Consider the following 15254-nt stretch of genomic DNA (forward strand, 5'->3'; position numbering starts at 1 on the left):
GAAATTATAGATTAAATATATTGGTGCTCATCGGCCATTGTACATAAACATTACACAACAAGTTGAAAATCGTAAATTCAACAATGAGTGGTGTGGAAGGAATCAGTGCCAGTGGCTGTGTTGTCCCAAATCTGGGATTAAGGGACTCTTTTACAAATTGAAAATAAACATTCAACATTGGCCATGCTGTTAATGAAGCATGATTTGTGTCAGGCACAAAACAACTGTTAACTCGGAATGGCGAAAACTTGACTTCAGTGAGTTCAAGACAACTGGGAAGTCGGGAATAAACGAGCTCCGAATGGGAAAATACGTTTTGAATGGTCATCCAACTAGGAATTGTAAATCCGGCCTCTTTATAGAGTTACAACCTGAAGATCAATGACGTCATCATGATTCGACCTTGTTTTTTTCCGTGTTACCAATTGTTTTGAAAGCACCATAAATACAGAGAATGCCAAACTTTGATGACAGAATTTGCCCACGAAGGACTGCTGCGCCACCTTCCTGTTCAAGTGAGCACAGCACAACAAGGTGAGTCCAAAAATGTATTGTATGATGCTGAATAAATTATGTAATATGCCAGGGAAATATGTATACTGTAGAAAGAAAGTAATAGTAAGTGTATGTTGTGTAGGAATATGTTGGTAGCCCATGTGGCTCACCCTAATAATTTGGTCTATTTACCCCTCTTAATTTCACCTACTGTTCTGACTTGGTGGTGCACATATAGCCTATAACCTGTTTTAGAGAAATATAATCATCGAATATTGTAAGAGCTTTCATTGTCTGATTATATGCCCCCTTTATTTATCCTACGGTTCTGACTTGGTGTACAGGGAGAACACTGTAAGAACGGCCCATGTTCTGAATTCTGTCGCTGTACATTTCAAAAGTGCTAAACAAAAAGTTATATTGACTACGTCCGTTGTAGCTCGCTCATTAATGTCTTAATCAAAATTACAGATTGCCTCTTATCCACTTGTTGTCCCCTTATGCCATAGTTGGTACATTTCAATTGTCATTAAAAACCACATTTGTTTAAGCAAGTCAGCCATATCAGCTATGTTTTTTTTAAAGGCAGTAAATGAGGCTGAATTAACTATTTTGCTGCTAGACAAGGCTCCGCTGATAGCCAGGTGTAGCAGTGATAAGATGTTGGGACTGCTGTTGGGACAGTTTAATGTAGGTCCTAACAATTTGTATAGTGCAATTAATGTATTGTTTAGTGTAGTGGCTTTACTGGCATGTATCCCACTTTGTTTTTTTTTGCCCTACCAAGATTTACATGCCAAAATCGCCATTGGGCTTGATGTAGGTTTGTAGGTCTTGAGGCGCAGCAATGGCAGGATAATTGGTACGCTTTATACCTATACACATGGCTGGAAATCAAGAGTCCCCTGCGCTTTGGGAAAGGTGACGGATATGCCCATTGCACGCGCAGTTCCTGTGACACCTGCTCTGGCAGATGCTTGGGCAGAGGCCACACGATTTCTCGTAACACACTACGACTTCTGCTTGCCCAAGTCAAAACATAAGATTGACAATTTTACAAAAATATCAAAGTCAACATGAGCCTACTCCTGAGGTGCGCTCAGTTCACTTGAACGTTTGCTACATTGTGGAACAGTTTGTAGTCTACTGAACAACACGTTTCCCCAAAACGTTCTTGTACGTCCTTGAACACACTTTTAGGTACGTTGGTTCCCCTTTGGTGGGTATGGCGAGGTGGGCTTGAAGCAACAAGTGACATATTTAATGGGCAGTGGCCATGCTGACATTGTTCCACAACCCAGCCCCTCCCCGTTTTTCAACTGGTCATTCAGAACAGCGTCGTTTCCGTTCAAATGCACGTACCAGGGCGTAAGAATGTACTGAACGCAGCCCTGGAGCAGCACTTATGGTGCTTTCAAGATAATTGTGAACTCATGTTGTCAGTGATTTTAGGAAAGTCGAATCTCTAGAAAGATACCAGAGTTTCAAACTTGGAATTCCGAGTTGAATGACAGTTCAAAACGATTTGTCCCAGTCTGAAATCATTTTCTTCCGAGCTCCCATTTGTCTTGAACGCACTAAAGTCAGATGTCAGAGATTTCTGAGTTCCCAGTTGTTTTGAATGCAGCATTAGGCGCTACAAGGATGATGTGATGGACAGTGGTGGAAAAAGTACCCAATTTTCACATTTGAATAAAAGTAAAGATACCTTAAAAGAAAATAACTCAAGTAAAAGTAAAAGTCACCTAGTCACCTATTACTTGAGTGAAGGTCTAAAAGTATTTAGTTTTAAATGTACTTACGTATCAAAAGTAAAATTATAAATCACTTAAAATGTCTTATATTAAGCACGATTTTCTTGTTTTTTAAATTTACAGATAGCCAGGGGCACAGTTCAACACTCAGACATAATTTACAAACGAAGCATTTGTGTTTAGTGAGTCTACCAGATCAGAGGTCCATATGGCAGAGGGAAGTGCTCTCGCCAAAGTTGAATTTTAACTTTTAGATTTTTATCATTTTACTTCAGATTTTATGATTAACCACGTAGAAATGATTTTGAGAAACATAAACGTTATTATTGAAATTAAACTGTTCCATGAAAATGCGCATATAAAAACAATAACTGGCACGCAGATGGTAGAAATGGTAGGATAAATTGTAAGCTTCCTTAAATTCACGAGCTGCCTATGGTCTTTAGGCTATTATTACAGCCTTTAAAAATATTGCAAACTGGGCTAGCACATGCACACAGGAGGTCCCATGAAATAACGTGCGCCTCTATAAAAATCAACGGCCTGTCCAATTGATTCGTTCTGCCGCCGGGACTTAACCCCTCCCTCACTTGCACCATAGCAGAGAGGAGGAGATGAAGCGAGAGGATAAAAGGGCTCAAAATCTGTCTTCTCCAGCAGGTGTTTTTTTTTCGCTCACCGAGTGAGGAGTTTTTGTATTGAGGTCAATTAGTGTCGAATTTGGTTATCATGTATTGGCTTATTTTCTACGTGTGGCTTATTTAATCAAATACAAGTTTCGCAATGATTAGGTTGTTACGAGTGTACTAATATAGGTATGATGTGACATCCCTGCAACTTTGAGAAAAATACTTCATATCGGAGTTGTGCCTGGTCTTCACTAGCTAGCCACAAAGTCATAAACCCTGCCTATTTATACAGTTGATCTTATTACAATTTGATTTAAAACCCAACATTAACCCTAACCTTAAAAAACATAACACTTTTGTTTTCGTGAATTGTTTTACTGTATAGCCAATGTTGACTTTGTGGCTGTGATAACTAGCCCTCTCATTGGCTAGAATGGTCCCACCTGATCTTGCCTCGTCTCGATTGCCAGTGACTTCCATTTTTGAAGCCACTAGTATCTGGTCAATATAATGGATAATCTGTTACTTTATGCCGTGTTTAAAACAACTGGAAAATGTCAATGATCTTCAGGTCGGAAAGTCTGAGCTCTAGAAAGAGGCCTCAATTCCCGAGTTGGAATTCCGAGTTGGATGACAGTTCAAAACGATTTTTCATAGTCGGAACTTGTTTTTTTAATTCCGATTTCCCAGTTGTTCTTGAACGCACTGAAGTCGGAAATGTACAAATTGTGAATTCCGAGCTCCCAGTTGTTTTGAAAGCGCAATAGGACGTCTTGGTGTCATGATTATTGTTCCTCTGTAGTCGATGATAGATTATCGTCATGGTTGTCATCATCTTTAACCAGTGGTGTAAAAATACTTTAAAGTACTGCTTAAGTCGTTTTTTGGGGTATCTTTACTTTACTATTTATATTTTTGACAACTTTTACTTTTACCCCACTACATTCCTAAAGAAAATAATGTACTTTTTACTTCTTACATTTTCCCTGACACCCATAAAAGTACTCGTTACATTTTGAATGGTTAGCAGGACAGGAAAAATGGTCTAATTCACGCACTTATCAAGAGAACATCCCTGGTCATCCCTGCTTGGTCCAGCTTGAAGATGTCGCTAGCAAACTTGCAACACTGTATCAACAAGCCTTTTCCCGGCCCTCAGAGGTTCCTGCGCCAGTGAGCTCCGGACAGAAAGCTGTTTTTTTAAATGAAGTTTCCACTGGATATATGCTGCGTTCAAAACAACTGGGATCTTGGACATCTCACACTTCAGACTAGAGTGTGTTCAAAACAACTGTGAAAAATCGATTTGAAAGGTCATCTAACTCCGAATTCCAACTCGGGAACTCAGGCCTCTTTCTAGAGGTCCAACTTCCCGACCTGAAAATGACTGATGTCATGATTTGACCTGAGACTTTTCCCGAGTTCCCAGTTGTTTTGAATTCAGCAATAGGCCCTATGGGATCATCAGATCATATATATTACTCTTTCACACTGAGGCTTTGTGATTATTGAGGTCGGGAGTGTTGGAAAGATTTTTCAAATACTGAGGAACTATCATTCGCAGTGGATGTTAAAAAACAGACTTAGTAAAACAATTTATTGACTTGTGTGAGACAAATAAAAAACAGAGTGGTGTATGTGGTGAGTTAAGACAATCAAGAAATCAGACATTGACAAATGGACGCACTATACCTTCGCTACACCCCCCCCCCCCTTCCCGATGCAACATTTTAAATTCTACTCAAGACACATTGTCTTCACACACACTGAACAAAAATATAAACTCAACATGTAAAGTGTTGGTCCCATGTTTCATGAGGTGAATCAAAAAATCCCAGAAATGTTCCATACGGATAAAAAGCTGATTTCTCTCAAATTTTGTGCACAAATCGTTTTACATACCTGTTAGTGAGCGTTTCTCCTTTGCCAATATAATCCATCCATCTGACAGGTGTGGCATTTCAAGAAGCTGATTAAACAGCATGATCATTTCACAGATGCACCTTGTGCTGGGGACAATAAAAGGCCACTCTAAAATGTGCAGTTTTGCCACAGATGTCTCAAGTTTTGAATGAAAGTGCAATTGGCATGCTGACTGCAGAAATGTCCACCAGAGCTGTTGCCAGAGAATGTAATGTTAATTTCAATACCATAAGCCACCTCCAGCGTCGTTTTAGAGAATTTGACAGTACGTTCGACCAGCCTCAAAACAGCAGACCACGTGCATGGCGTCATGTGGGCGAGCGGTTTGCTGATGTCAACGTCGTGAACAGAGTGCCCCATAGTGGTGGTGGGGTTTGGTATTTTATTAGGATCCCCATTAGCTGTTGCAAAAGCAGCAGCTACTCTTCCTGGGGTCCACACAACATGAAACATAATACAGAATGACATAATACAGAACATCATTAGACAAGAACAGCTCAAGGACAGAACTACATACATTTTTAAAAAGGCACACGTAGCCTACATATCAATGCATACACACAAACTATCTAGGTCAAATAGGGGAGAGGCATTGTGCCGCGAGGTGTTGCGTTTATCTGTTTTTCTAAACCAGGTTTGCTGTTTGTTTGAGCAATATGAGATGGAAGGAAGTTCCATGCAATAAGGGCTCTATATAATATTGTACGTTTTCTTGAATTTGTTCTGGATTTGGGGACTATGAAAAGACCCCTGGTGGCATGTCTGGTGGGATAAGTGTGTGTGTCAGAACTGTGTGTAAGTTGACTATGCAAACAATTTGGGATTTTCAACACAATGTTTCTTATAAAAGGAAGAAATGATGCAGTCAGTCTCTCCTCAACTCTTAGCCAAGAGAGACTGGCATGCATAGTATTAATATTAGCCCTCTGATTACAATTAAGAGCAAAATGTGCCGCTCTGTTCTGGGCCAGCTGCAGCTTAACTAGGTCTTTCCTTGCAGCACTGGACCACACGACTTGACAATAATCAAGATTAGACAAAACTAGAGCCTGCAGAACTTGCTTCTTGGAGTGCGGTGTCAAAAATCAGAGCATCTCTTTATTATGGCTAGACCTCTCCATCTTTTCAGCCATTCAATCTATATGTTTTGAACATGACAGTTTACAATCTAAGGTAACGCCAAGTAATTTAGTCTTCTCAACTTTTTCAACAGCCACACCATTCATTACCAGATTCAGCTGAGGTCTACCACTTAAGGAATGATTTGTACCAAATACAATGCTCTAGGTTTTAGAGATGTTCAAGACCAGTTTATTACTGGCCTCCCATTCCAAAACAGACCGCAACTCTTTGTTAAGGGTTTCAGTGACTTCATTGGCTGTGGTTACTGATGCATATATTGTTGAATCATCAGCATACATGGATACACATTCTTTGTTTAATGCCAGTGGCAGGTCATTGGTAAAAATATAAAAAAGTCGAGGACCTAGAGAGCTGCCCTGCGGAACACCACACTTTACATGTTTGACATTAGAGACACTTCCATTAAAGAAAACCCTTTGAGTTCTATTAGATTAATAGCTCTGAATCCACGATATGGCAGAGGTTGAAAAGCCATAGCACTTAAGTTTTTTCAACAACAGGTTATGGTCAATAATATCAAAGGCTGCACTGAATTCTAACAGTACAGTTCCCACAATCTTCTTACTATCAATTTCTTTCAACCAATCTTCAATAATTTGTGTCAGTGCAGAACATGATGAATGCCCTTCTCTATAAGCATGCTGAAAGTCTGTTGTTAATTTGTTTACAGAGAAATAACATTGTATTTTGTCAAACACCATTTTTTCAAAAAGTTTGCTAAGAGCTGGCAGCAAGCTTATAGGTCTGCTGTTAGAACCAGTAAAGGCCGCTTTACCACTCTTGGGTAGTGGAATTACTTTGGCTTCCCTCCAGGCCTGAGGACAAAGACTTTCCTCTAGGCTCAAAGTAAAAAATATGACAGATAGGAGTGGCTATGGAGTCAGCTACCATCCTCAGTAGCTTCCCATCTAAGTTGTCAATGCCAGGAGGTTTGTTATTATTGATCGTTAACAATCATTTTCCCACCTCTCCCACACTAACTTAACAAAATTCTAACTTTTCTCTCATTATTAGTTTTTTTATACATTAATATAATTGCTCACTGTTTGTCCTGAGCATTTCCTGCCTAAGTTTGCCCACTTTGCCAATGAAATAATCAATAAAATAATTGGCAACATCAAATGGTTTTGTGATGAATAGATGAAAGATGGAGTTGAATGTCTTTCTACCAAGAATTTAATTTAAAGAACTACAAGTTTTTTTCCCCCATCATTCTTTATATCATTGATCTTGGCTTCATAATAATTTCTCAATTTGCAGTAAGTAAGCCAGTCAGATGCACAGCCAGACTTATTAGCCACTCCTTTTGCCCCATCTCATTCAACCATACAGTTTTTCAAATCCTCATCAATCCATGGAGCCTTAACAGTTCTAACAGTCTGTTTCTTAACAGGTGCATGCTTATCAATGATTGGAAGAAGCAATTTCATAAATTCATCAAGTGCAGTGTCTGGATGCTCCTCATTAATCACATCAGACCAAAATATTTGTAATATCATCCACATAAGAGTCACAGCAAAATATTTTGTATGATCTCTTATACACTATTTTAGGCCCAGCTGTTGGAACTTTGGCTTTCCTGGATATAGCCACTATATTGTGATCACTGCATCCAATGGGTACGGATATAGCTTTAGAACAAATTTCAACAGCATTAGTAAAAATGTGATCAATACATGTGGATGATCTTGTTCCTGTAGTGTTTGTAAACACCCTGGTAGGTTGATTAATAACCTGAACCAGATTACAGGCACTGGTTACAGTAAAACAGCTTGATGAAAACCAGTCAATATTCAGGTCCCCAAGAAAGTAGACCTCTCGGTTTACATCACATACACTATCAAGCATTTCACACATATTATTTAGATACTGACTGTTTGCACTTGGTGGCCTATAGCAACACCCCAAAAGAAAAGGCTTTAGATGTGCCAAGTGAACCTGCAACCACAACACTTCAATAACACTTGACATAAGATCTTCTCTAAGCATTACAGGGATATGGCTCTGAATATATACAGCAACTCCTCCCCCATAAGCATTTCTGTCTCTTCTATAAATGTTATATCCTTGTTTTGCTACTGATGTATCATCAAATGAATTATCTAAGGGAGTCTCAGAAATGGTTAATATATGAATGTTATCTGATGTTATGATTTCATGAACCTTATTTCTAAGGCTACATATATCATAATGGGCTATTTTGAGCCCTTTCCTGGGTAGCTTATCAGGGATAGACATCATATTGAAAAGAGCAGACAAAGCAAGAGAAAAAAATATATACATTCAGCAGTTGGTGTTGTTATTAATCAATTGGTGTGTGTGTGTGTGCTGCCGGGTTGAGGCTTCTGGGAGGGAGGGTGGACAATGAGCCTGTCGTAGCGGATGTACGCAATGTCCCCGCGTGAACTGGCTGCTTTCATGGCTGGAATCAGTTATTTCCTCTTCTTGCGCACAGCTTCAGAATAGTCCTCGTTGAGGAAGATATACGTTCCTCTCAAGTTCTTCACTCTTTCCAGAACAGCTACCTTGCCCTTGAACCTCAGGAACTTTAGCACTATCGGCCTGGGCCTATCACCTGGGCCGGTGGTGGGTTTTCCAGTCCTGTGGGCGCGCTCCACCTCAATCTTCCTGTGGTCCATCTTCAATTTCTTGGAGATCATTTCCCTCACTTTGTCCTCAGACTCCATACAGGTCTCATGTGGAGATTCTGCAATTCCGTCCACAACCATGTTGTTTCGCCTTGATTGTCCCTCGAGATTGTCCCTCATTTATCTGTCATTGTTATCATGGATTCACACAGAGAACTGATGTCCTCTCTCAATGACTTAGAGATTGCTGTCATCTTGCCGTTCTCCTGTTTCAACTCGTCGAGCTGACCCTAGGAGAACTGCAAACTGTTCTTCCGGTCCTGGGTCAGGTCGTCCATTCTTTTATTAGTAGAATCCACAAGCATTTGGACAAAACACTTGAAACTATTTTCTTGTTGTAACAACTGCTAATCTGTTTTTGTTTGTTTAAAAGATCCTTCACGTGTGACAGAGACCATTGGCACTGTCCTCAACGGTACTCCCGCCGGCTTTGGTCTTTGTCATGGTAGCTAGCAACGTATGTTAGGCTGTTACTCCTCTCAGTTCCAGGCAGAGCAGGTCAAGGGGAAAATTGAAAACAACAAACAGCAGGGATCTAGACAGCCACAAACCCGGAACAATCTGCGGTCCCAGCCACAACGGCTAACCGCGTTGCAGACTGCGTTCAAGAACACCTCACTAGCTTGATGTCCAGCTAGCTAGAAGCTAGGCTAAATGCGATGCCAAATAGCCCTCAGACCCGACCTTGGTCAGCAAGATCACTGTAAAGATACAAGCAGTCCCAGCAACTGATGCCAACTGCGTCGTGGGATCCAACATAAGAAGCTAGGTTATTGTATGGGCAGGCATAAGCTACGGACAACGAACACAATTCAATTTTATCGATGGCAATTTGAAATGCACAGAGATACCGTGACGAGATCCTGAGGCCCATTGTGAGGTCCATTCCTTTTTAAGGTATCTGTGACCAACAGATGCATATCTGTATTCCCAGTCATGTGAAATCCATAGATTAGGGCCTAGTGAATATTTAAATTGACTGATTTCCTTATATGAACTGTAACTCAGTCAAATCTTTGAAATTGTTGCATGTTGCGTTTATATTTTTGTTCAGTGTGTGTGTATGTATATGTGTATATACAGTTGAAGTCGGAAGTTTACATACACTTAGGTTGGAGTCATTAAAAATCTTTTTCAACCACTCCACAAATTTCTTGTTAACAAACTATAGTTTTGGTAAGTCGGTTAGGACATCTAATTCGTGCATGACACAAGTAATTTTTCATTTGGAGGTACACCTCCAATTGACTCATATTATGTCAATTAGCCTATCAGAAGCTTCTAAAGCCATTACATAATTTTCTGGAATTTTCCAAACTGTTTAAAGGCACAGTCAGTTTAGTGTATGGTAAATTCTGACCCACTGGAATTGTGATAGTGAATTATAAGTGAAATAATCTGTAAACAATTGTTGGGAAAAATACTTGTGTCATGCACAAAGTAGATGTCCTAACCGACTTGCCAAAACTATAGTATGTTAACAAGAAAATTGTGGCGTGGTTGAAAAACAAGATTTAATGACTCCAACTTAAGTGTATGTAAATTTCCGACTTCAACTGTATGTATGTATGTATGTATGTATGTATGTATGTATGTATGTATGTATGCATGTAAGTCACAGTGAAAATGTCAGGTACATCTCACAAATATTTTATTTAAACTGTAAATTAAATATTTATTGTGCATTTGCAAACATTGTAAAAACATGTATAGAATTTCCACACCCATACAAAAATGTATAATCATGCAAGAAATTTTTTTGAGAACTGTCTTACAGACACACAAGCATATACACACACACATAGAGCAGAGTACACATGAAAAAGAACAAACACTTATCAGGGGTGGACGCTTCTGATCCCTGCTTGAAAAAGCTACTTCAGTTTACGACATCCCTTCATCCAATGATGTCCAAGGCTCAAATTTATAACATGGCAGCAATAAAAATAATGATTAGAAAGAGACAGAGTAAAGCTTGGTGTTAAGTAACCAGAGACGCTGGTGTTTTCCACCACACAAATACAAAACAAGTTAGACAATCAAGAAGAAAATGTATTTATATGCTAGACATTCATTCCGACTCGCTTTCCCACTCATCCCACCCGCCTCCCTAAAAAAAAAACGGAAAAAAAAACAGGGAAATGAAAAAAAAAAGAGTAAAATCATTCTCTTGCAATTTTTGTTCAGGCACATGTGAGATGAGCACCAAAAAAAAAGAAACAACAAAAAAGTACTGCTACAAGTTTACAAGAGCCTGCATGATGTTTTTGAATTGAGTGAATTGAAATTCATGGTTTTGTCCTTTCAGCTCTGTGAACACAGACGAGGTAGGAGGTAAGGACAAAAAATGAATAATGCTGAAACAAACATAATGAGTGTTGACTTGCTTTGCCCTTCAACAAATTCCTCTACAACAATTTGAGGGTCTTAAACCACTTCTTTTATTCAGTTGCTTCCTTTCTTTATATCTCATTTCCTTCATGTACGCTGATCTGAGGACTTCTTAGAAGAAACAATATTGTGGAAACCTATCTGGTCCGTTCACCAATCAGCATAAGGAAAGAAGACATTACATGGCAAGGAAGGGATTTAAGTTCATTGGAACTCAGCCAATGCCTCCAGTTCGCCAGGGAAGATGCAGCTGGGATTAAGTCTCCCTTAGCTAAGAGCACTTCAAGCACAAATAATCAATCTAAACATGACGTCCCTCTCTTCTCCAGTCTCTCCAATTTCACGAGCTATTAAACGGAAGGGGTGGGAGGAAGGCGTTCGTTTCAGAAACATTAGTACAGAAACATTGGTTGTGCCAGGCAAGTAGACACCTGCCACGATGACATGCTGCTATCCACCATAGTCACCAACTAACCACAATGCACTCTGATAAATCTTGTTGTTGGGTGAGAGGAGTGGCCATTTTGTCTGCATCACCCAGTCAGTCAACCAATCAGAATGATCATGACTGTAAACAAAAAAAAAGGTTGCTACGGTTTTTCACTGGAAACCCTTTTGACTGGTAGCACTTCTCTTATGTAAAGGATTTTAAAGTTAGCAGGAGAGCAGCTGAACTCTCTGACCGGTCAGTTGTCTGCAAATGGGCCATAATGTCATGAAGTTATGATACCCATTACCAAGAACCAAATGGACAAAGTTCACATGGCTTTTTTAAAATAATTTTATTGTGAAAGCAAATTACTCCCCAACACCAAAACCAACTTTGAAAATGGTTGAACTACTAGTGTTCTGCTTTTCCTAACCCACTTGTCTGCTATTCTTATACTTTGTATCGACTATGCATACTCTCCCTCTCTAGCCCTGTTATTCCACAATTATAGGAGCTTTTTGCCACATATAGGCTATACTGGCTCCCATCAAATAGTTGGCAGAGATGAGAGACCAGAGGCCGCGAGCTGCCTTCTGAAACAGTCTCCATATTGCTGTAAAACAGATTTTGTTTGAAGTCCAGAAAGGCAAGAGCCAAGGGAATGATGAAAGAAGGAAAAAAATAAATCCCAATGGAGCAAGATAAGAATGAGAAAAAGATGGAGAACGATAAATCATTAATCGTTGACAACAGACATTTGTGAATTACAGGAAGATGAGACTATCCTTCTTTGTCATTGGTGAGTCTCCAAGGGGGAATGTGTCACTGTTTATATACACAACGCCTTCAGAAAGTATGCACAGCCCTTTACTTTTTCAACCTTGTTTTGCTTGACAGCCTGAATTTAAAATAGATTAAATTTAGATTTTGTGTCACTGATCTACACACAACACCCCATAATTTCAAAGTGGAATTTTGTTAATAGAACACTAAATGAATCAGTCAATAAGTATTCAACCCCTTTGTTACGGCAAGCCTAAATAAGTCAGGAGTAAATGTGTGCTTAACAAATCACATAATAAGTAGCATGGACTCACTGTGTGCAATAATAGTGGTTAACATCATTTTTGAGTGACTACCTAATTTCTGTACCCCACACATACAATTAATTGTAAGGCCCCTCAAATCAAGTAGTTAATTTCAAGCACACATTCAACCACAAAGACCGGAGAGGTTTTTCAATGCCTCGCAAAAATGGGCTCCAATTTATATAAAAAATCTAAATAAATAACCAGATGCTGAATTTCCTTTTAAGCATATTAAGCTTTGGATGGTGTATCAATACACCCAGTCACTACAACGATACAGGCGTCCTTCCTAGCTCAGTTGCCGGAGAGGAAGGAAACGGCTCAGGGATTTCACCATGAGGCCAATGGGGATTTTAAAACAGTTACAGAATGTAATGGCTGTGATCATAGAAAACGGAGGATGGATCAACAACATTGTATAGTTACTTCACAATACTAACCAAAATGACAGAGTGAAAAGAAGGAAGCCTGTACAGAATAAAAATATCCCAAAACATGTATCTTGTTTGCAACAAGGCACTTAAGTAATGCTGCAATAAATATGGCAAAGAAATGAACTTTTTGTTCTGAATACAAAGAGTAATGTTTGGGGAAAATCCAACACAACACTGAAAGCCACTCTCAGCAAAGGGGAAGCCAACTCCATATTAATACCCATGATTTTGGAATGAGATGTTCGACGACCAGGTGTCCACATACATTTGGTCATGTAGTGTAGTATCCCTTAGTACCTCACTTTAGTACAATAATGCTACATTGAATTATAGCTAGTCACAGACTGTTAATTTGTACAAATTCCTGCCTAGGGGATTTGTCAGTTGGAGGATACCATCTTAACAATGAAATAGCGTTAGAATGTATAGTGCCATCGGAAAGTATTCAGATCCCTTGACTTTTTCCACATCTTGTTACGTTACAGCCTTATTCTAAAATGGATTAAATAAAAATAAATCCTCAGCAATCTACACACAATACCCCATAATGACAAAGTCGAAAACTGGTTTTTAGAATTTTTTGCAAATTTATTACAAATAAAAAAACAAATACATTATTTACTTAAGTATTCAGCCACTTTGCTATGAGACTTGAAATCCTGTTTCTATTGATCATCCTTGAGCTGTTTCTACAACTTGATTGGAGTCCACCTGTGGTAAATTCAATTGATTGGATATGATTTGTAAAGGCACACACCTATATAACACTGTCCCACAGTTGACAGTGCACGTCAGAGCAAAAACCAAGCCATGAGGTCAAAGGAATTGTCCATAGAGCTCTGAGACAGGATTTTGTTGAGGCACTGATCTAGGGAAGGATACCAAAAAAATGTCTGCAGCATTGAAGGTCTCCAAGAACACAGCGACTTCCATCATTATTAAAACGGAAGAAATTTGACCACCAAGACTCTTCCTAGAGCTGTCCCCCCGGCCAAACTGAGCAATCATGGAGAAGGGACTTGGACAGGGAGATAACCAAGAACCCGATGGTCACTCTGGCAGAGCTCTAGAGTTCCTCTCTGGAGATGGGATAACCTTCCAAAAGGACAACCATCTCCACAGCACTCCACCAATCAGGCCTTTATGGTAGAGCGGCCAGACGGAAGCCACTCCTCAGTAAAAGGCACAACAGCCCACTTGGAGTTTACCAAAAGGCAACTAAAGACTCTCAGACCATGAGAAATAAGACTCTCTGGTCTGATGAAACCAAGATTGAACTCTTTGGCCTGAATGCCAAGCGTCACGTCTGGAGGAAACCTGGCACCATCTCTACGGTGAAGCATGATGGTGGCAGCATCATGCTGTGGGGATGTTTTTCAGCAGCAGGGACTGACTAGTCAGGATCGAGGCAAAGATGAACGGAGCAAAGTACAGAGAGATCCTTGATGAAAACCTGCTCCAGAGCGCTCAGGACCTCAGACTGGGCCGAAGGTTCACCTTCCAACAGGATAACGACCCTAATCACACAGCCAAGACAACGCAGGAGTGGCTTCGGGACAAGTCTCTGAATGTCTTTGAGTGGCCCAGCCAGAGCCCGGACTTGAACCCAATCGAACATCTCTGGAGAGACCTGAAAATAGCTATGCAGAAACGCTCCCCATCCAACCTGACAGAGCCTGAGAGGATCTGCAGAGAAGTGAGAAACTCCCCAAATACAAGTGTGCCAAGCTTGTAGCATCATACCCAAGACGACTCGAGGCTGTAATCGCTGCCAAAGGCGCTTCAACAAAGTACTGAAAAAAGGGTCTGAATAGTTATGTAAATGTGATTCAACAAATGCATTTGCAAACATTTCTAAAAACCTGTTTTTGCTTTGTCATTATGGGGTATTGTGTGTTGATTGAGGAGGAAAAAAACATCTAATCAATTTTAGAATAAGGCTGGAACGTAACAAAATGTGGATAAAGTTAAGGGGTCTGAATGCTTTCCGAATGTACTATAGACCGAAATGGATGGCAATACTTGGGAGTGCCAATAAAACTGAAACGCAAACAGTAAAAAGGTAACTGTTTTTTGAGCTGAATCATTCTCACAATAATGATTATCATTACAAAGCAAGCCATTCTCTGTGTACTTAACGAAGTATCACATTATTATGTAGGTCCTACAGTTTGAAAAGGTACATTTCAATTGTGTATTAACTTTGTGGTAACTGTTAGCGTTTTGAGATAAAAAAATAAATTATCAATAACACATTAAATGTTAGTGATTTTCAGTTGTCAACTGTAATCTGTCAATTCCATTATCTGAGTACAGAAA

Source organism: Salmo trutta, chromosome 12, assembly GCF_901001165.1.
Source record: "Salmo trutta chromosome 12, fSalTru1.1, whole genome shotgun sequence".
In the NCBI taxonomy this organism is placed as follows: domain Eukaryota; kingdom Metazoa; phylum Chordata; class Actinopteri; order Salmoniformes; family Salmonidae; genus Salmo; species Salmo trutta.